This window comes from Hyperolius riggenbachi, chromosome 1 (assembly GCF_040937935.1).
Source record: "Hyperolius riggenbachi isolate aHypRig1 chromosome 1, aHypRig1.pri, whole genome shotgun sequence".
Taxonomy (NCBI): Eukaryota; Metazoa; Chordata; class Amphibia; order Anura; family Hyperoliidae; genus Hyperolius; species Hyperolius riggenbachi.
Window position 1 is genome coordinate 37113193 of NC_090646.1, and position 21997 is coordinate 37135189.

A 21997-nucleotide genomic window follows, 5' to 3' on the forward strand; every position below is an offset into this window, starting at 1 on the left:
GCTTGCTATACACCAGTGGATCTGGATGCTAGCTTGGGTTACTAAGGGTGAAAAAGAATAATTGGCATATTTATTAGCAGTGCATTGTGGGTAACCACAAATCTATCTATATATATAATAGAGTAAGTGCCTCAACCTTCAAACAAGAAGAAGAAGTAGCGCCCTGCCCCCAGTGCCGGTCCAAGCAAGAAGAAAGGGCTGGTCCAAGCAAGAAGAAGAAGTAGAGTCATATCAAACCAAGAGCAAAGAGGGATAATTTGCATATTCAGTAGCAGTGCATTGTGGGTAACCACAAATGTTCACTTATAGCTGAATTATTGCAGATTTGCTTCTGTTTTAAGAAGCCAAATGACACCAAGCTTTGATTTTTTTAGTAGAAGGTCTTTTTGGTCCCTTTTATCCCCCTATACATTCCGAGTGGTTTGGGTCGCCCTGAGCTGCTTGGTTACTCTGTTGTACTGGTCCAAGCCCTATCTCATACAGCCATATCAATCTTCGCCATGTACAGATGAGGACCAAAAGTCTGAAATAGACTGTCACATGTGGGTTTGATATGGCTGTGTAAAATTTAAAGCTATAGGCTTGCTATACAACGGTGGTTCTGGATGCTTGCTTGGGTTACTAAGGGTGAAAAAGAATAATTGGCATATTTAGTAGCAGTGCATTGTGGGTAACCACAAATGTTCACTTATAGCTGAATTATTGCAGATTTCCTTCTGTTTTAAAAAGGCAAATTACACCATTACAGTGGGTGGCATTGCAGGAAGTGACAACAGTGGAACGCACGCTGGAATACGGAAGAGGTGAGGCATCCCCGCCCACTGCCTCTTACTAATAGTGGCGGCTGCTACTGTGCTTAAGCAGGAGGGGGAGCGCACATGGGGGACCCAGGTGAGGAGGGGGTTCCTGCTGAGCTTAAGCTGGAGGGGGAACGCACATGGGGGACCCAGTTGAGGGGGGTCCGACCCCCCTCCCCGCCGCTGTGCCCAATACCCCCTTCCTGCCCTCTACCCCCTTATGCGGCGTATGCTACGCCGCGGGTCGGCTAGTCTATATATATAATAGAGTAAGTGCCTCAACCTTCAAACAAGAAGAAGAAGTAGCGCCCTGTAGCAGTGGGTAACCACAAATGTTCTCTTATAGCTGAATTATAGCAGATTTGCTTCTGTTTTAAGAAGGACAATTACACCAAGCTTTGCTTTTTTTTTAGTAGGAGGGCTTTTTGGTACCTTTTATCCCCCTATACATTCCGAGTGGTTTGGGTCACCCTGAGCTGCTTGGTTACTCTGTTGTACTGGTCCAAGCCCTATCTCATACAGCCATATCAATCCCTGCTATGTACTGATGAGGACCAAAAGTCTGAAACAGGCTTTCACATGTGGGTTTGATATGACTATGTAAAATTTAAAGCTATAGAGCTTGATTCACAAAGCGGTGCAAACTGTTTAGCACGTGAAGTGCTGTGATTTGCGCTATTGCGGTCTTTTGTGTGCGCAATTTTCTGCGATTTGTGCGATTGTGGACTTTTGCGCGCTGAAATCGCGGCACTTTGCACGCGCAAAAGTTTGCGAACGGCACTTCACGTGCTAACTGTTTAGCAGTTAGCACACCCGTGCTTAACAGTTTGCACCGCTTTGTGAATCAGGCCCATAGGCTTGCTTGACTTACCAAGGGTGAAAAGGAATTATTTGCATATTTAGTAGCAGTGCATTGTGGGTAACCACAAATGTTCACTTATAGCTGAATTATTGTAGATTTGCTTCTGTTTTAAGAAGGCAAATTACACTAAGCTTTGCTTTTTTTAGTAGGAGGGCTTTTTGGTCTCTTTTATCCTTCTATATACATTCCGAGTGGTTTGGGTCACCCTGAGCTGCTTGGTTACTCTGTTGTACTGGTCCAAGCCCTATCTCATACAGCCATATCAATCCCTGCCATTTACAGATGAGGACCAAAAGTCTGAAACAGGCTGTCACATGTGGGTTTGATATGGCTGTGTAAAATTTAAAGCTAAAGGCTTGCTATACACCAGTGGATCTGGATGCTTGCTTGGGTTACTAAGGGTGAAAAAGAATAATTGGCATATTTAGTAGCAATGCATTGTGGGTAACCACAAATGTTCATTTATAGCTGAATTATTGCAGATTTCTTTCTGGATTAAGAAGGCAAATTACACCAATACAGTGTGCAGCATTGCAGGAAGTGACAACAGTGGAACACACGCTGGAAAATGGAAGAGGTGAGGCATCCCCGCCCGCTGCCTCTTACTAATAGTGGCGGCTGCTACTGTGCTTAAGCAGGAGGGGGAGCGCACATGGGGGACCCAGTTGAGGGGGGGTCCGACCCCCCTCCCCGCCGCTGTGCCCAATACCCCCTTCCTGCCCTCTACCCCCTTATGCGGCGTATGCTACGCTGCGGGTCGGCTAGTATATATAGATAGAGTAAGTGCCTCAACCTTCAAGCAAGAAGAAGAAGTAGCGCCCTGCCCCCAGGGCTGGTCCAAGCAAGAAGAAGGGGCTGGTTCAAGCAAGAAGAAGAAGTAGTGTCATATCAAACCAAGGGCAAAGAGGGATAATTTGCATATTCAGTAGCAGTGAATTGTGGGTAGCCACAAATGTTCACTTATAGCTGAATTATTGCTGATTTTCTTCTATTTTAAGAAGGAAAATTACACCAAGCTTTGATTTTTTTAGTAGGAGGGCTTTTTGGTCTCTTTTATCCTCCTATACATTCTTAGTAGTTTGGGTCACCCTGAGCAGTTTGGTTACTCTGTTGTACTGGTCCAAGCCCTATCTCATACAGCCTTATCAATCCCTGCTATATACTGATGAGGACCAAATGTCTGAAATAGGCTGTCACATGTGGGTTTGATATGACTGTGTAAAACTTAAAGCTATAGGCTTGCTTGATTTGCCAAGGGTGAAAAGGAATAATTTGCATATTTAGTAGCAGTGCATTGTGGATAATCACAAATGTTCACTTATAGCTGAATGATTGCAGATTTCCTTCTGTTATAGGAAGGCAAATTACACCAAGCTTTGATTTTTTTAGTAGGAGGGCTTTTTGGTCTCTTTTATCCTCCTATACATTCCTAGTGGCTTGGGTCACCCTGAGCTGCTTGGTTACTCGGTTGTACTGGTCCAAGCCCTATCTCATACAGCCATATCAATCCCTGCTATGTACTGATGAGGATCAAAAGTCTGAAACAGGCTGTCTACATGTGAGTTTGATATGACTGTAAAATTTAAAGCTATATGCTTGCTATACACCAGCGGCTCTGGATGCTTGCTTGGCTTACCAAGGGGGAAAAGGGGTAATTTGCAAATTTAGTAGCAGTGCATTGTGGATAACCACAAATGTTCACTTATAGCTGAATTATTGCAGATTTCCTTCTGTTTTAAAAAGGCAAATTACACCAATACAGTGTGCGGCATTGCAGGAAGTGACGACAGTGGAACGCACGATGGAACACGGAAGAGGTGAGTCATCCCCGCCCGCTGCCTCTTACTAATAGTGGCGGCTGCTACTGTGCTTAAGCATGTGGGGGAGCACACATGGGGGACCCAGGTGTGAGGGGGGGGGGGCCTGCTGAGCTTAAGCTGGAGGTAGAGCACACATGGGGGACCCAGTTGTGATGGGGTCCAACCCCCCTCCCCGCTGCTGTGCCCAATACCCCCTTCCTGCCCTCTACCCTCTTATGTGGCGTATGCTACGCCGCGGGTCGGCTAGTTCAATAGAATTATGTAGATGCTTATTGTCAGGGACACCTCTATCAATTTTGTCACTCCAGGCGAGAACACCTGTGATGTCCCCCCTGTGTCGTAATGTGTCAGCGGTTTACAGTGGCAAAGCTAAGGACCTATGGGCCCAGGTGAAAGTTTTACATGGGACCCCCAAGCACTTTATATATAACAATTGATGTGGCGCACCAAAACCTCCCAAGGGTTTCCACAGTGTCAGAGGTGCAAGTAGGGAATGGGAAACAGTTTGTTAATGATTACTACGATTTAAAGCATCTATTAAAGTGATTATTACCAGCACAGGACCAATAGAGAGCTAATATTGTGCTTGAGGGAGGGCCTCTCAGGGCCCCTCTAACCCAAGGGCCCCCGATGCGGTCACTGCCTCTGCAATGCAATAGGTTGACCCCATGGGCGTCCGCAGAAAATTTTCCAGGGGGGGGGCAAAAAGTGGGGCGGTAAAAGCGGGGCGGCGCGCGTAGCGCGCCGCAAATTTGGGCTGCTGTTGTGTGGCGCGCGTAGCGTGCCAAAAAATGGAGCTACGCCGAAAAATGGGTGTGGTCATGAACTAGAATGTGGGTGTGGTCGTGGGTGGAGACAAGTTTACATGAACTAAGCAATGGTGGGACATTAGATTAGGACAGTGGTGGCGAACCTTTTGGAGGTCGAGTGTCCAAACTGCAAAGTCACTTTACTATCACAAAGTGCCAACAGCAATTTAAACTAAATACAAACGCTTTAACTCATACATGAACATTATGGAAAATTAAGTTGAAAATAAACTGTGAAGATAAACAATTTCATCCATCGTATTCCTGAAAAAAATTATTCATTTTTTTTAAAACCTCCCAGTTTCATTTTCTGTTTTAAAAAGCGGAAAAAGTAGGTTTAATGCTATTGTCTCATATGATGATGATTCAGCTTTTTCCATAGTCTCGCAGTTAGCAATCATGTGACCCCCAACAAGACAAATTCAGCAATCATGAGGCCCCCCCCCCATCAAGACAAATTCAGCAATCATGAGGCCCCCAACATGACCAACTCAGCAATCATGAGGCCCCCAACAAGATAAATTCAGCAATCATGAGGCCCCCAACAAGACAAATTCAGCAATCATGAGGCCCCCAACAAGACAAATTCAGCAATCTTGAGGCCCCCAACAAATCATGAGGCCCCCAACAAGACAAAGTCAGTAACCATGAGGCCCGCAACAAGACAAATTCAGCAGTCATGAGGCACATAAATAGACAGCTTTTCACATAAATAGGCAGAATGCCCCCTTAATATGTAGACACCTCTCACCTGGCAGCAGTTCCCCAAAATACACTCAATCTGACAGCAGTGGTTCCCCAAAAATAGGCAGGGGTATATGTCCCAGTATATGTAGCCAGGGGGATATGTCCCAGTATATGTAGGCAGGGGTATATGTCCCAGTATATGTAGCCAGGGGTATATGTCCCAGTATATGTAGGCAGGGGGTATATGTCCCGGTATATGTAGGCAGGTGTATATGTCCCAGTATATGTAGGCAGGGGTATATGTCCCAGTATATGTAGCAGGGGTATATGTCCCAGTATATGTAGGCAGGGGTATATGTCCCATTACATGTAGGCAGGTGTATATGTCCCAGTATATGTAGGCAGGGGTATATGTCCCAGACAGTATATGTAGGCAGGGGTATATGTCCCAGTATATGTAGGCAGGGGTATATGTCCCGGTATATGTAGCCAGGGGGATATGTCCCAGTATATGTAGGCAGGGGGATATGTCCCGGTATATGTAGCCAGGGGGATATGTCCCCAGAAAAAGTGTCCATGTGTGCAGGAGGAGGGGAGCAGCGGAGAGAAGAGGGAGAGCTATGGGCACTCACCTTAGGGGGCTCTCCCTCCCTCTCTCGCTCTCCCCTCCGGAGTCCGGAATGAAGTGTGCAGCGGCTGGCAGCGGGCGGAACTTACCTCCTCTCGTTGCATGCTCCGGATGGATTAGCCGCTACTCTGGCCTGATCCAGACCAGAGTGCGGCACCAGAACTTCCGGCGCAGGAGCGAGAGGAGGTAAGTTCCGCCCACCGCTGCCAGCCGCTGCACACTTCATTCAGCCGTTGCACACAGGAGGGGACAGCGAGGGAGAGAGAGACCCCTAAGGTGAGGGAAGGGGGGGGAGACGTCCGCCCTTCCCCACTGTGCCCATAGCACTCTCTCTCTTCTCTGCGTGTTCCCCTCCTGCTGGCTGCACGGGCACGCGGCCAGGGGGGGGGGGCAGCGGGCGGCCAGGCTCGGGCAGATGCCCGGTTTTGCCATATGTGCGGACGCCCATGGTTGACCCTATTGGTATGCCACTGGCGTTTCATCAAAAACTAATCCTAAATCAGAAGCATTTCACCAGAAAATGTACTTATTGCATCAGCATTTCACCAGAAAATACACATATTGCTGAAGCGTTTCACCAGAAAATACACATATTGTCGAAACGTTTCCAAAAAAAAAAAAATTGTAATGCGGCAGCATTTCACCAGAAAATAATCATAATCGCATCATTTCAACAGAAAATACACATGCAGAAGCATTTTTCCAGAAGATAAGTGTAATGTAGCAACGTTTCACAAGAAAATATACATATTGCTGAAGTGTTTCACCAGAAAATAATCATAATACAGCAGCGCTTCAGCAGTAAATGATACATGTGTAGGCTCTTCTTTTTTGCCCCCCACCTTCATTAATGCCCCCTAATTGCCCTGGTGCTAGTGAGTCACCTGTAAAAAAAAAATAATACTTACCAGACAGAAGATTTCTCTCCAGGCGTTCGGCTTGTAGCTCCCCTGATGATCTTCAGTGCAGCAAGTCCTGCTGCAAAACTCCTACGCTGCCAGGAAAAGCAGACCTATGGGAAAATGGTGCCCAAATGCCTGTAGTGGAGACACAAATAGTCTCCAGTGCAGGGCTTTGGAGGCCATTTTCCCATAGCCCTGCTCTGCCTGCCGGAACCCACAGACTCCGCAGACGGGAGAGGTGAGCTGCGAGCTGCGGCCGGTGAACTGGCAAGCTAGTTCACCACCTGGGACACATACCATCTGGCTGGGGGAGAGGTGCACATGCACTGTGCAGGGGAAGAAGTGCACCTCTCCTCCTGCACAGAGCTCCAGGGGACCGCCTGTTTGGCCTGATGCACCAGGCGCCTCTACTTATTATTTTTAGACAGATGCCAAATACGCTGCCCAGCTTACTGTGTTGGAAAAGATTTCTTACAATGCCATAGAGTCTATTTTATTTGATTTTTTATCAATCGTATTTGGCTCTTAGAACTTGAATTTTGATGATGCATATACCAACTTGTTAGCACAGGTAAGGGATTTTTTTTTTTATGGGCAGATCCAAAAAGGAACCATTTATCCGCAATGATGTCTGAAGGATGGAGTCAACATCTAGTCTATTTGGTCTATTTTCTGTAATTTGGGATTCCAAATACGTTTTATGTCATATCCTAGCTGGGATGTGTTCTGTACCTGCTGTTTATAATAATGTAGATGTTTGTTATCAAGCCTTCCGTTAGACAACATATATGCATTGTGAAGGGCCTTAGCCATGGCTTCCACTGCGTAATAAACTCGTGGTGCAACACCAATCTCTATATAATATTCTTCTGGTAGTGAATATAATGTTCGTAAGTCTGCATCCTCCCTTGCTTCAGCCATGAGTGTCAATGCATCTTTAATAAGATAATTTGCTTTAATAAAACCATTTCCTGTGGTGTCATAGTAACTCAGCCTTTCAATGCCATCAAATAAATGTTCTTTATCTGGAATCAATAAAGGGTGTAATTCCACAGCCAAACTACCATTCAATGCAGTTAAACGGGTCAAATATTGCATTGCAGTAGAAGTCCACACAGGAGGGACAATACATGTTTTATTATGCAGAGAAAAATAAGGATTCTCTATGAAAAAGAAAGCAATATTCTCCATTCCATTTACAAGAACAATTTGGCTAAAAGATTTTTCAAGAATAGATGTTTGTCGCTTGACATGAGAGTCTTTAGATGCCAGTGCCAGTGTAATTATAAACTCAACACAGATGTCATTTTCCTTCAGATACTTCATCATTAATTCTGTTTCTTTCTCTCCAGCTTCATCCTCTGATGAGACGATTCCAATCCAGGTCCAGCCAAAATATTTCAACAGCTTTACTACCGGCAAATAATAGGCCTGCTCATTCTCCACCATGCGGAATACATGAGGATAAAGTTGCCTGTTGGTTAGAGAGTAGTCTGTGGCTCCATAACTGATCTGCAGAAAATAAATCATAATATGTATAACTCCTTAGACAATATTCAAAACATAGATATATCCAACATCAACACCAGCCAAATTCACTCCCGGGCAATGCCAGGCCATCAGTGGGTGGAGACAAATACAAATGTCACTGGGAAAATGTAAATTGCAGCCATTCTTACACCGTTAATGGTAGGGTTCTCAAACTTTGCACAGTTGGCCACTGGGTGACTGGAATTAATATTCAGAAAAGTGGGTGAAGCCTACAATTAGAGATGGCCCGAACGGTTCACCGACAAACTTTTTCGTGCAAACAACGGGGCTTCGCATCGAAACGTGAACATATAGCGAGTTCCACCCGCCCCCTGTGCTACATCATTGGGCTAAACTTTGACCCTCTATATCACAGTCAGCAGACACATGGCAGCCAAGCAGGCTGCACTCCCTCCTAGACCCCCTCCCCCCCCCACACCACTTATAAAAGGCAGCAGAGTTGGCCATTTTCTCACTCTTTGTGCTGCCTGCTTTAGTAAGAGAAGGGAGATGTTGCTGCAGACATAGGGAAAGCGTTAGCTAGGAGGTCTTGTAAGCGTGCTCCTTGCTTATATTTGTTGCTGAAAAGCACAACAAAAAGCTTTTTGTGTGTGTGTGTGTGTGTGTGTGTGCCACTGACACTGCACATAAAGCCCTGTCTGTTGCAGATGGCCCTTGCTAATTGCTATACTGTGCCATGCCCAGCACAGTCAGTGCATACCTTTCACTGCATCTGTGTGACTGCACATTGTATTATAACACCAGCAGTCAGTACCTTTTACTGCATCTCTGTGACTGCACACTGTTTTATATACCAGTCAGTAGTGATGTCACAAACCTCCGATTTTCGTTCGCGAACCGCAATAGACTTCAATGGGGAGGAGAACTTTGAAAAATAGAAAAAATTATGCTGGCCACAAAAGTGATGTAAAACATGTTTCAAGGGGTCTAACACCTGGAGGGGGCATGGCGGAGTGGGATACATGCCCAAAGTCCCGGGGAAAAATCTGGATTTGACGCAAAGCAGCGTTTTAAGGGCAGAAATCACATTGAATGCTAAATTGCAGGCCTAAAGTGCTTTAAAATATCTTGCATGTGTATACATCAATCAGGGAGTGTAATTAGAGTTCTGCTTCACACTGACACACCAAACTCGCTGTGTAACGCACCACAAACAGCTGTTTGTGTTGTGACGGCCGTGCTGGACTGGTGCGCACCGTGGCGAGATGTAGGCCGTGGCGGTTTTCAAGCCCATATGGTCGCCGGGCTGTGGTAGTTCAATGGTAGAGCAACAGTGACTGTTCAGCTGATCAAATTTGGTCTGACCACAATAAAGCAATGACCTTATTATCTTTTGTGTCCCACCCCCACCCGAGACACTCAAATAGCCGGCGGTCATTGCTTCATTGTGATACGCAAGCCCCTTCACCGTGGCAAGGTAATGATCACGAAGGGCGATGGGCACATGTACACGCCTTTTGTTTTTTTGTTGCAGCCACCCACAGTGCAGCCAGAAAAATTAGGCAGGCATGTACACACACCAGAAAAATGTATGTAGCGCCCGCTGCTAGCAGCGGCCTTAAAAATTCAGGAATCCGCCTAGAGTCCTGGACCCTGTTGGTGGTGGCGGAGAAAGCAAGTGGCCTGCAGGCAGAGATGCTGTGTGTGGGGACTGACTTAGTCTTCGGTCGTGCAGTAGCCCTCTGTGATCCATGCCTCATTCATTTTGATAAAGGTCAGGTACTGAACACTGTCGTGACTTAGGAGACTTCTCTTCTCAGTGACAATGCCTCCAGCTGCACTGAAGGTCCTTTCTGACAGGACGCTTGCGGCAGGGCAAGAGAGAAGTTGGATGGCAAAGTGGGACAGCTCTGGCCACAGGTCAAGCCTGCGCAACCAGTAGTCCAAGGGTTCATCGTTGCTGCTCGCAGTGTCTACATCCACACTCAAGGCCAGGTAGTCGGCTACCTGCCGATCCAGGCATTGGTGGAGGGTGGATCCGGAAGGACTATGGCGAGGTGTTGGACTAAAGAATGTCCGCATGTCCGACATCACCCTGAGATCGCTGGAGCGTCCTGTCCTTGCCTGCGTGGACTTGGGAGGAGGAGGGTTACTGCCAGTGGTACCTTGATTGTGTTGTGCTGTCACATCACCCTTTAACGCATTGTAAAACATCATTGCCAGCTTGTTCTGCAAGTGCTGCATCCTTTCCGCCTTCTGTTGAGTTGGTAACAGGTCTGCCAATTTGTGCCTGTACCAAGGGTCTAGTAGCGTGGCCACCCAGTGCAGGTCATTCGCCTTGAGTTTTTTGATATGGGGGTCCCTCAACAGGCTGGACAACATGAAAGAGGCCATCTGCACAAAGCTGGATGCAGACATGCTCTCCATCTCCTCTTGCTCTTCCTCAGTGATGGCATGCAACTCCTCTTCCTCCCCCCCAGCCACGAACAATACCACGGGAACGTGGAGCAGCAGAAGGCCCCTGTGACTGCTGCCGCAGTTTTTCTTCTTCCGCCGCCTCTTCCTCCTCCACAGAATCACCTTCCTCATCATCATCATCAGAGACTGACTCCTCTCCTTCCCCACACAACTCCTCTTGTTCCTCCTCCTCCCCCCTGTGTGCTGCTGCAGGTGTTGAGGAAACCTCTGGTTCGGGTGAAAATCGCTCCCACGACTCCTCCTGCCATAACTGTTCTCGTTCACGCTCCTCCACAGCTGTATCCACCACTCCAGGAAGCGTAGGGGATCAAGTCGCTGATGGTGCCCTCAGCACGACTCACCAGTTTGGTCACCTCCTCAAAGGGCTCCATGACCCTGCATGCATTTCGCATCAGTGTGCAGTTGTTGGGCCACAACATCCCCATCTTCCCAGATTGTGTCCTTGTACTGTAATTATACATGTACTGGGTGACGGCTTTCTTCTGGTCTAGCATTTGAGAGAACATGAGCAAGGTGAAATTCCAGCGAGTTGGGCTATCGCAAATAAGGCGTCTCACCGCCAAGTTGTTTCTATGCTGAATGTCTGCAAAGCGTGCCATGGCCGTGGAAGATCACCTGAAATGCCCACACAACTTCCTGGCCTGCTTCAGGATGTCCTCTAAGCCTGGGTACTTGGACACAAATCTTTGCACGACCAGATTCAGCACATGTGCCATGCAGGGTACATGTGTCAGCTTTCCCAAATTCAACGTGGAAATGAGGTTGCTGCCGTTGTCACAAACCACATTGCCGATCTCCAGCTTGTGCGGGGTCAGCCATTGCTCCACCTGTTTGTTAAGAGCAGCCAGGAGAGTTGCTCCAGTGTGACTCTCCGCTTTGAGGCAAGACATGTCTAAGCCTGCGTGACACCGTCGTACCTGGCATGCAGCATAGGCCCTGGGGTGCGGGGGCTGTGTAGCTGGAGAGGAGATTGCGGCCCCAGCCAAAGAGGAGGAGGAGGATGACGACAGCAAAGAGGATATAGCAGGCATAGAGGAGGTGGCAGGAGGCCTGCCTGCAAACCGTGGAGGTGTGAAAAGTCGGTCCGCTGTGCAGCCACTTGCTCCCTGCTTGCTGCCCCTCCTCTTGTGTCACCAACCCCTCCCTCTAAGCTGCTTTTACTCAGGTGTTCACTAGATTGTAAGCCTTTGGCAGGGCCCTCTCCCCTTGTGTATCATACTTGACTGTGTGCACTTTACCCAGAATTTGGAACTTGTTACCACTACCACTACAGTTTATGATCTGGCATTGTACTACTGTCTGCATTGTGTTGTGTATCTTCTTGCTATTTTCTGTATTGTTGTATCTATTGTCTACTAGCTGGACGCCCGGCGTTGCCCGGGTCTGTATTTGGCTAGTGTTGGCTCTGCCCACTTTTCCTAACCCTAACACACAATTACTTAATGACCAAGTATATGAGCTTTGCGGTCTTTGGCATCAATAATTTGCAATGAAACAAAATTAATCTGATTGGATGTGGCTCCACCCCTTTTCTGGATTTGAACCCCAATCACCCAATGGCCAACTGTACCAGGTACAGGTGATTAACAGTGCAAGAATAACAGCAATTAAATATTCCCCTTAAAAATCAATAGGTGGATTTTGATTGGCTTTTATAGGCTCCACCCACTTTTCTGAATATTAATCCCAGTCACCCAGTGACCAACTGTGAAAAGTTTGAGAACCCTGCCATTAACAGTGTAAGAATGGCTGCAGTTTACATTTACGCAATGAAATTTGTATTTTCTCCACCCACTTATTTCCTAACATTGTTCAGGTATGTATTTGGATGGTGTTGGCTCCGCCTACTATTTCTAACCCTAACACGCAATTACTCAATAACCAAGTTTGTGAGCTTTGCGGTCTTTGGCATCAATAATTTGCATTGAGATTAAACAAATCTGATTGGCTGTTTGTGGCTCCACCCCTTTGTCTGAATTTGAACCCCAGTCACCCAATGACCAACTGTACCAGGTTTAAAGAGACTCCGTAACAAAAATGACATCCTGTTTTTTATCATCCTACAAGTTCCAAAAGCTATTCTAATGTGTTCTGGCTTACTGCAGCACGTTCTACTATCACCATCTCTGTAATAAATCAACTTATCTCTCTCTTGTCAGACTTGTCAGCCTGTGTCTGGAAGGCTGCCAAGTTCTTCAGTGTTGTGGTTCTGTGATGCATCTCCCCCCTCCTGGCCCCTCTATGCACACTGCCTGTGTATAATGATCTCTTGAGATACAAAAGGAAGGATGTATACAGCCTGCTTGTGTATGAATGTATTTTCTATGTGTGGCCATACTGTACATCAACCTACTTCCTGTTTTGGTGGCCATTTTGTTTGTTTATAAACAAACTTTTTAAAACTGTTTTTAACCACTTTTAATGCGGCGAGGAGCGGCGAAATTGTGACAGAGGGTAATAGGAGATGTCCCGTAACGCACTGGTATGTTTACTTTTCTGTGATTTTAACAATACAGATTCTCTTTAAGGCTTGTGCCATTAACAGTGCAAGAATGGTAGCAATTACATATTCCCCTTGAAAATCAATAGGTGAATTTTGATTGGCTTTTGTAGGCTCCACCCACTTTTCTGAATATTAATCCCAGTCACCCAGTGACTAATTGTGCAAAGTTAGAGAACCCTACCATTAAAAGTGTAAGAATTGCTGCAGTTTACATTTTCTCAGTGAAATTTGCATTTGTCTCCAACCTACTGATGACCCAGCATTACCCGATTATGTATTTTGCAGGTGCTGGCTGCGCCCACTTTTCCTAACCCTAACACACAATTAATTGATTACTCAATAACCAAGTTTGTGAGCGTTGCAGTCTTTGGCATCAATAACCTGCAATAAAATGAAACAAATCATATAGGCTGTGTGTGGCTCCACCCTGTTTTATGAATGTAAACCCCAGTCACGCAATGATCAACTGTACCAGGTTTGAGGCTTGTGCCATTAACAGTGCAAGACTGGCAGCAATGAAATATTCCCCTGAAAAATCAATAGGTAATTTTTGATTGCCTTTTGTAGGCTCCACCCACTTTTCTAAATATTAATCCCAGTCACCCAGTAACCAACTGTGCAAAGTTTGAGAACCCTACCATTAACAGTGTAAGAATGGCTGCTGTTTACATTTTCCCAGTAAAATTTGTATTTGTCTCCTCCAACTTATGACCCGGCATTGCGCGCTTATGTATTTGACTGGTGTTGGCTGTGCCCACTTTTCTAACCCTCACACACAATTAATCAATTACTCAATTACCAAGTTTGTGAGCTTTGCGGTGTTTGGCATCAATAATTTGCAGTGGAATGAAACAAATCTAATTGGTTTTTTGTGGCTCCACCCCTTTCTGAAATTGAGCCCTAGTCACTCAATGATCAACTGCACCAGGTTTGAGGCTTGTGCCATTAACAGTGCAAGAATGGCAGCAATGTAAATATTTCCCTTGAAAATCAATAGGTTAATTTTGATTGGCTTTTATAGAATCCACCCACTTTTCTGAATATTATTCCCAGTCACCCAGTAACCAACTGTGCAAACTTTGAGAACCCTACCATTAACAGTGTAAGAATGGCTGCTGTTTACATTTTCCCAGTAAAGTTTGTATTTGTCTCCGCCCACTTATGACCCGGCGTTGCCCGCTTATGTATTTGGCTGGTGTTGGCTGTGCCTACTTTTCTAACCCTAACACACAATTAATCAATTACCAAGTTTGTGATCTTTGCGGTGTTAGGCATCAATAATCTTCATTGAAATGAAACAAATCTAATTGGCTGTTTGTGGCTCCACCCCCTTTCTGAAATTGAACCCTAGTCACCCAATGATCAACTGTACCAGGTTTGAGACTTGTGCCATTAACAGTGCAAGAACGGCAGCAATGTAAATATTCCCCATGAAAATCAATAGGTTAATTTTGATTGGCTTTTATAGACTCCACCCACCTTTCTGAAAATTAATCCCAGTCACCCAGCGACCAACTGTGCAAACTTTGAGAACCCTACCATTAACAGTGTAAGAATGGCTGCAGTTTACAATTTCCAGTGAAATTTGTATTTGTCTCCGCCCCCTTTTTGGTTATGGGAATAAAAAGTATCCTATACTTTATTCCAGGTAATGTACTATGTGTGTGCCGAATTTCATTCAAATCCGTTCAGCCATTTTTGCGTGATCGAGTAACAAACAGACATTCAAACATCCAAACATCCAAACATCCAAACATCCAAACAAACATCCAAACAAACATCCAAACATCCAAACATCCAAACATCCAAACATCCAAACATCCAAACATCCAAACTTTCCCATCTATATATATAGGGCTCTATTCATAAAAAAGATGTGGCGAAAAAACTCCTGGAGGTAAAATACCGCAGCGGTATTTTACACTTCTGGGTGGTCATTCAAAGAAATCTTGAAAGCTGCGATGCAAGAGCGGAGATCTCCCGCTGAAAGCTGGCGGTAAGCTGTCGGAAGGCATGCGGAAACACTTCAGCCGGCAGAGTCCCTCCGTGCACTGCTCTCTCTGTGAGGTCTGTCCCATTCACTTGTATGTAATCCGCAAAATCAGAGGAAGCGGTATTTCCCGTCCACATACCGCTTCCTCTAATCTTTATGAATGGCCATTTTGTTACTTTTTTCTAGATAAATCTAGAAAAACACTGGAGAAGGCGGAAATTTCTCGCTCTGCTGGGGGATTGTAGATTTTCATGTGGGAACAGCTTTTATGAATGCCCACTTTGCTAAATGGACGGGAAAATCCGCTGTTTTGAGCGGAAAACTTGCGGTAAGGTTTTATGAATAGAGCCCATAGTAGAGTAAGTGCCTCAACCTTCAAGCAAAAAGAAGAAGTAGTGCCCTGCCCCCAGGGCCGGTCTAAGCAAGAAGAAGGGGCTGATCCAAGCAAGAAGAAGATGTAGTGATATATCAAATAAAAAGCAAAGAGGGATAATTTGCATATTCAGTAGCAGTGCATTCTGGGTAACCACAAATGTTCACTTATAGCTTAATTATTGCAGATTTGCTTCTGTTTTAAGAAGCCAAATTACACCAAGCTTTGCTTTTTTTAGTAGGAGTGCTTTTTGGTCTCTTTTATCCTCTTATACTGTACATTCTTAGTAGTTTGGGTCACCCTGAGCTGCTTGGTTACTCTGTTGTACTGGTCCAAGCCCTATCTCATACAGCCTTATCAATCCCTGCTATGTATTGATGAGGACCAAACAGCTGAAATAGGCTGTCACATGTGGGTTTGATATGACTGTGTAAAACTAAAAGCTATAGGCTTGCTTGTCTTACCAAGGGTGAAAAATAATAATTTGCATATTTAGTAGTGGTGCATTGTGGGTAATCACAAATGTTCACTTATAGCTGAATTATTGCAGGTTTTCTTCTGTTTTAAAGAGACTCTGAAGCGAGAATAAATCTCGCTTCAGGGCTCGTAGTTAGCAGGGGCATGTGTGCCCCTGCTAAACCGCCGCTATCGCTCCTCTAAACGAGGGTCCCTTCACCCCCAAACCCACCCCCACAAATGTTAGTAGTAGAATTGGTCGTTCCTGGAGGCAGGGCTAATGGCTGCAGCCCTGCTTCCAGTCGTGTCTATCAGCGGCGCATCGCCGCCTCTCCCCCGCCCCTCTCAGTGAAGGAAGACTGAGAGGGGCGGGGGAGAGGCTGAGATACGCGCTGACAGACGCGCGTGGGGCAGGGCTGCGGTGGTTAGCCCTGCTCCAACCAGGAAGCGCTCCCCCGCTGCACCGAGGGGATTTGGGGGTGAAGGGACCCCCATCAAGCCGCGGGATAGCGGCGTTTTAGCAGGGGCACACATACCCCTGCTATCTATGAGGTCTGAAGCGAGATTTATTCTTGCTTCAGACTCTCTTTAAGAAGGCAAATTATACCAAGCTTTGAATTTTTTTAGTGGAAGGTCTTTTTGGTCCCTTTTATCCCCCTATACATTCCATGTACTGATGAGGACCAAAAGTCTGAAACAGGCTGTCACATGTGGGTTTGATATAGATGTGTAAAATTTAAAGCTATAGGCTTGCTATACACCAGTGGCTCTGGATGATTGCTTGGCTTACCAAGGAGGAAAAGGGGTCATTTGCATATTTAGTAGCAGTGCATTATGGGTAACCACAAATGTTCACTTATAGCTGAATTATTGCAAATTTCCTTCTGTTTTAAAAAGGCAAATTACACCAATACAGTGTGCAGCATTGCAGGAAAGGACGACAGTGGAACGCACGATGGAACACGGAAGAGGTGAGGCATCCCCGCCTGCTGCCTCTTACTAAAAGTGGCGGCTGCTACTGTGCTTAAAGAGAATCTGTACTCTAATATTCTTACAATAAAAAGCATACCATTCTATTCATTATTTTCTCCTGTGCCCCTCTGTGCTGTTTCTGCCACTCTCTGCTGCAATCCTGGCTTGTAATTAACAGTTTTAGGCAGTGTTTACAAACAAACTAACCAGCTTCTAATAGGCTCAGCTAAGCATAGAGTGTGAGTCATTCAGAGTATGCAGGGGGCCTGCAGAGGGTGTGTATCGCTTCTACCAATCACAAGCAGCCCTGCACATTCCACACAATCAAGCTTTAGCCCGACAAACAGGACAGAGGAAAGATACATTGATTTATTACAGAGACAGTGCAGTTAGGAAAGACTGCAGTAAGCCACAGCAGATTAGAACAGGCATAGGAACTTATAGGATAGAAGAACTAAGGCTGAAAAATTTGTTACAGAGTCTCTTTAAAGCGGAATATAACCCTGCATTTCAACTTTGCTCTAAAACATTATTTACAGCATATTATATGCAAAAAGCATTTTTTTTTACTAGACCAGCATTGTAAGGGTTAAACACAGAGGTTTAAAGTTCCATGGAGAGATATGCAGAAGTTCAGATTGTTACATTCTATTTAGTTATATGTATCTATTGAGAAATGTTACACACTCTTTAGCTGTCCTCCAACTCCTTCTCAGAGAGAGAGATGAGTCACATTCAACACTTAGATACATTTATGTAAACAAAATGTATCTATGTCAGCTTCGGATGCATCTGCAGAAATCTCCAGGAACTTTAAAGCACTGTGTAACCCTTCCAATGCTGGTCTAGTAAACAAAAATGCTGGTTGCATATAATATACTGTAAATAATGTTTTAGAGCAAAGTTGAAATGCAGGGTTAAAATCCGCTTTAAGCAGGAGGGGGAGCGCACATGGGGGACCCAGGTGAGGGGGGGGGGGTGTTCCTGCTGAGCTTAAGCTGGAGAGGGAGTGCACATGGGGGACCCAGGTAGGGGGGGGGAGATACCCTCTTATGCGGCGTATCTTACGCCGCGGGTCGGCTAGTTTATTATATTAGTAGGATTAGTAGGATTACCTGTATTGTTCTGTCACCCCTGTTATCATTGTCTGTAACCTTATTTATTGTACAGCACTGCGTAATATGTTGGCGCTAGATTCTAGTTGGCGCTATATAAATCTAATTAATAATAATCCTACTAATATAATAAATGGGAAAGTTCGGATGTTTGGATGTTTAGATGTTTGGATGTTTGGATGTTTGTTACTCGATCACGCAAAAATGGCTGAACGGATTTGAATGAAATTTGGCACACACATAGTACACTACCTGGAATAAAGTATAGGATACTTTTTATTCCCATAACCAAAAAGGGGCGGAGACAAATACAAATTTCACTGGAAAATTTAAACTGCAGCCATTCTTACACTGTTAATGGTAGGGTTCTTAAACTTTGCACAGTTGGTTACTGGGCAACTGGGATTAATATTCAGAAAAGTGGGTGGATTCTATAAAAGAATATAAAAGAATATAGATCCAACGACACTCACGCTGTGTCAGGATCTTGTCAAAGTCACCCCCCCCCCCCTTAAGGGTGGATGTATTCTATCCACTGCACTGAAAGAAATGCTGTTAGAGGGGTTTAATTTGCATGCTATGACATGTCTAGCAACCGGCGAGCCCAAGTTGTGGCTCTCCACATCGTTAACATGCTCATAGACACGACGACGTAGGTTCCTAGTGGTCTTGCCTATATAGAAGGCGCCACACATGCACCAAAGTACATATATGACACCCTCTGTAGCACAATAAAGTGTCTAATTTTAACAGTCCTTTTTACTTGTGGAAACACATTAAACTGACCTACTTTGATGTAAGGGCACTGATTGCAAGAACCACATCTGTAAATTCCCCAATCAGTGCATAAATCCCCACGCTAACTACCTTGATAGTGACTTCTGACTAATTTGTTTGAAATAGTGGGAGCTTTTCTAAATGTCACTTTAGGTTTGTCTGAAACATATTGGCGTATCCTCACATCATCGGTGAGGACATGCCAGTGTCTCTTTAAGATTTTGTAGAATTGGTTTTGTTGTTTGTTATAATTGGTACAGGGGGGGATGAGGGGAACAGTATCAAGGAAACTGTTTCCATTTTTAGACTTTTTCTGAATGATAAGAGCATCTCAATTTGAATCCGCTGCTCTTTTGTAGGCTCTCTTGACACTCAATCCCGAGTATCCTCTGGCTCTGAATCTAGAGTTTAATTCTGATGCTTCCGACTTGAAATCCTCCAGGTTGGAACAATTTCTCCTGGCCCTTAAATATTGGCCTACAGGTATCCTGCTGATCAAATGTGCAGGATGGAAGCTTCCTGCATGCAATATTGTATTAGATGCAGTTGGCTTTCGATACAATTTTGTAGTAATAGTGCCATCATCTTCCATCCCTATAACAAGATCAAGGAAGGATAATGATGACACATCAACCCATATGCAATTAACTTTTTCACCCAAGTTTTCTCCTAGGAGATAATTTTTCATCTTTGATTTAATATAACTTTCCAGCACTTTTCAACTAAAAAAGTACCAAAAAGTACATGAAAAAGTGCTATCAAAATTATTTTGAGCATTTTTTTGCTTTCTAATGGCTTAAAAATTATTTTATTAACAAATGTAAATATATCACTCAGGAGAAAACTCAGGTGAAAAAGTGAATTGCATATGTGCCATCATAGGTACATGTCAACTTCAGATTCAAGGTATTTGTATTTAACACCTGTACAAATTCTAGGAGGAGCTCCTCCCCTCCCGTCCACAGCATAAAAATGTCATCAATCTACCTGTGCCACACATCAATGTGGCACAGGTATTCAACAATGTCATCATTAGAGAAAATATCTTCCTCCCAGCCCCCCAGGTACAGGTTAGCATACGACGGGGCACACATGGTCCCCATCACTGTTCCCTGCACATGGAGGTAATGGGAGGTGCCAAACACAAAATGATTGTGCACGAGTAAAAATTCCTAGAGTTGAAGAATGATATTTTTCTGTACAGGGTAAGGTGTCAAAATATCTAGCCACAGTGCGGAGCCCCCCACTGTGTGGTATACTTCAATATAGGGCCTCAATGTCCAATGCAACCAAGAGGGCTCCAAGCAGTGCGCACACCCCATCAAGGACCCGCAGCATGTGTGAGTATAGGAGGACAATGTCTGTACATGTTTCTGCAAATGAATATCCAAGTATTTGCTAATGTTCTCTGTTAAAGAGCCACAAGCCGATATAATCAGTCTGCCTGGAGGGTGTATAAGAGGTTTATGGACTTTAGGCAACGCGTAAAACGTTGGTATTGTAGGATGTTGTACTTTAAGAAATGCAGCCATTTGGGAAGAGATGATTCCCTGACATGCTGCATGGTCAATGATGGAGAAAAGCACCACCTGGTCCCTCGGTACATTGGACACGGAGGCCCTTGAATACCATTCACGATTCTTCAAGATGTTTGAACACATCTCCTCATATTGTTCGTTGTCCATGACCACAATGTTGCCTCCCTTATCGGAGGGCTTCACTGTGATCTGTAACAATTGGGACAATTCCTGCAAAGCTTGAAATTGGGTAGGTGTAAGATTATCTCCCCCTTTGTGGATATGTATGGAGTCCAGATCCTTCAACACCATTTCTACGAACACACCAACCCTGGGGCTTGCTAACAGGGAGGGAAAGTAAGGTGATTTATTTTTAAATTTATTTCTATCTGGGTCAGTTTGTATGGGTTCGAGTTGTTCCTCAGGAATATAACCTTTATCCCATAGGGCCGTTAGGTCTCGAAGGGCCCTATAATCTTTTTTCGTGAAGTCTGACCAGTCGCGGATGGCTCCACCTAATGGTGCTTCTTGCTTCTGCATATGCTGTAATCTTAATATTATTTTGCGGGCAAATAAATTCAAGTCTTTTGCACATTCAAATTTGTCAATATTAGTTGAGAGAGAAAAACCCAGTCCCAGGGATAATACATCAATCTGTTCGCCAGTGAGCGAAACATGACTGAGATTAATCACTGTATTTGGGTGATCTTGTGAGCTACTGTTTATTTTCTGGGTTGTAGATATTGTTCCATATTCATTTTCTTAGGTGCCTGGCTGGAGGATGGGGAAACTGTGCTCTGTGATACTGGTGTCTGTGATTTTAATTTTGTTTTTTTGGGGGTCTTTTCCTTTTTCTCTTTCTACATTCTCAAGATTATATTTGCAAATATGTTTAGTCAAAACCTCATTTCTTGAGGTAAAGACCGGATTATTTTCATAACCTTTAAGTCTGAAGTTCAACGCCTCAATTTGTATATCTAATGCATTTAGATCCATTTTAACAGTTCTTTGTTGTAAGAAAGAGCTATCTGTGAACTATTTTCAAAATTCTCCTCCCATTTTTTTTGATCTTCCCGTGAGTGTGGTAAGATCTGGACTCTCATGTGGTAAGGGCTAATTTTGTCAGTCATATATTTGTCAATATAGATACAGTCCACTCCCAATGTTTTCTAGATTTAGCATCCAGAAGTCTCTGAAGTTTATTAAATCCATGTAGAATTTCTTTATCTATCAGGGGACCTGAGGATGTTGATTTATTGTCCCTCTCTAGTTGTGAGATAAAATTGTCCCACTGAAACATGGTGAAAGTCCCATTTACGGCTAAGCCACACACAAGGAAAAGGTAGGGCGGGCGGATACACCCCCCACGTATCGCCCAGGGATCGAAATCAAAGCAGGGGGACCAGCAGCAGCTGCAGGTCCTTGATGGGGTGTACACACCGCCTGGGGCCCTCTTGGTTGTGTTGGATGTTGAGGCCCTATATTCAAGTATACCACACAGTGGGGGGCTCTGCACTGTGGCTAGATAATTGGACACCTTACCCTGCACAGAAAAAGATTATTCTTTTTTCCTTCTTCAACTCTTGGAATTTTTACTCACGCACAATCATTTTGTGTTTGGCACCTCCCATTACCTCCAGGTGCAGGGAACAGCGATGGGGATCACGTGTGCCCCGTCATATGCTAACCTGTACCTGAGGGGCTGGGAGGCAGATATTTTCTCTAATTATGACATTGTCGAATACCTGTGCCACATTGATGTGTGGCACAGGTAGATTGACGACATTTTTATGCTGTGGACGGGAGGGGAGGAGCTC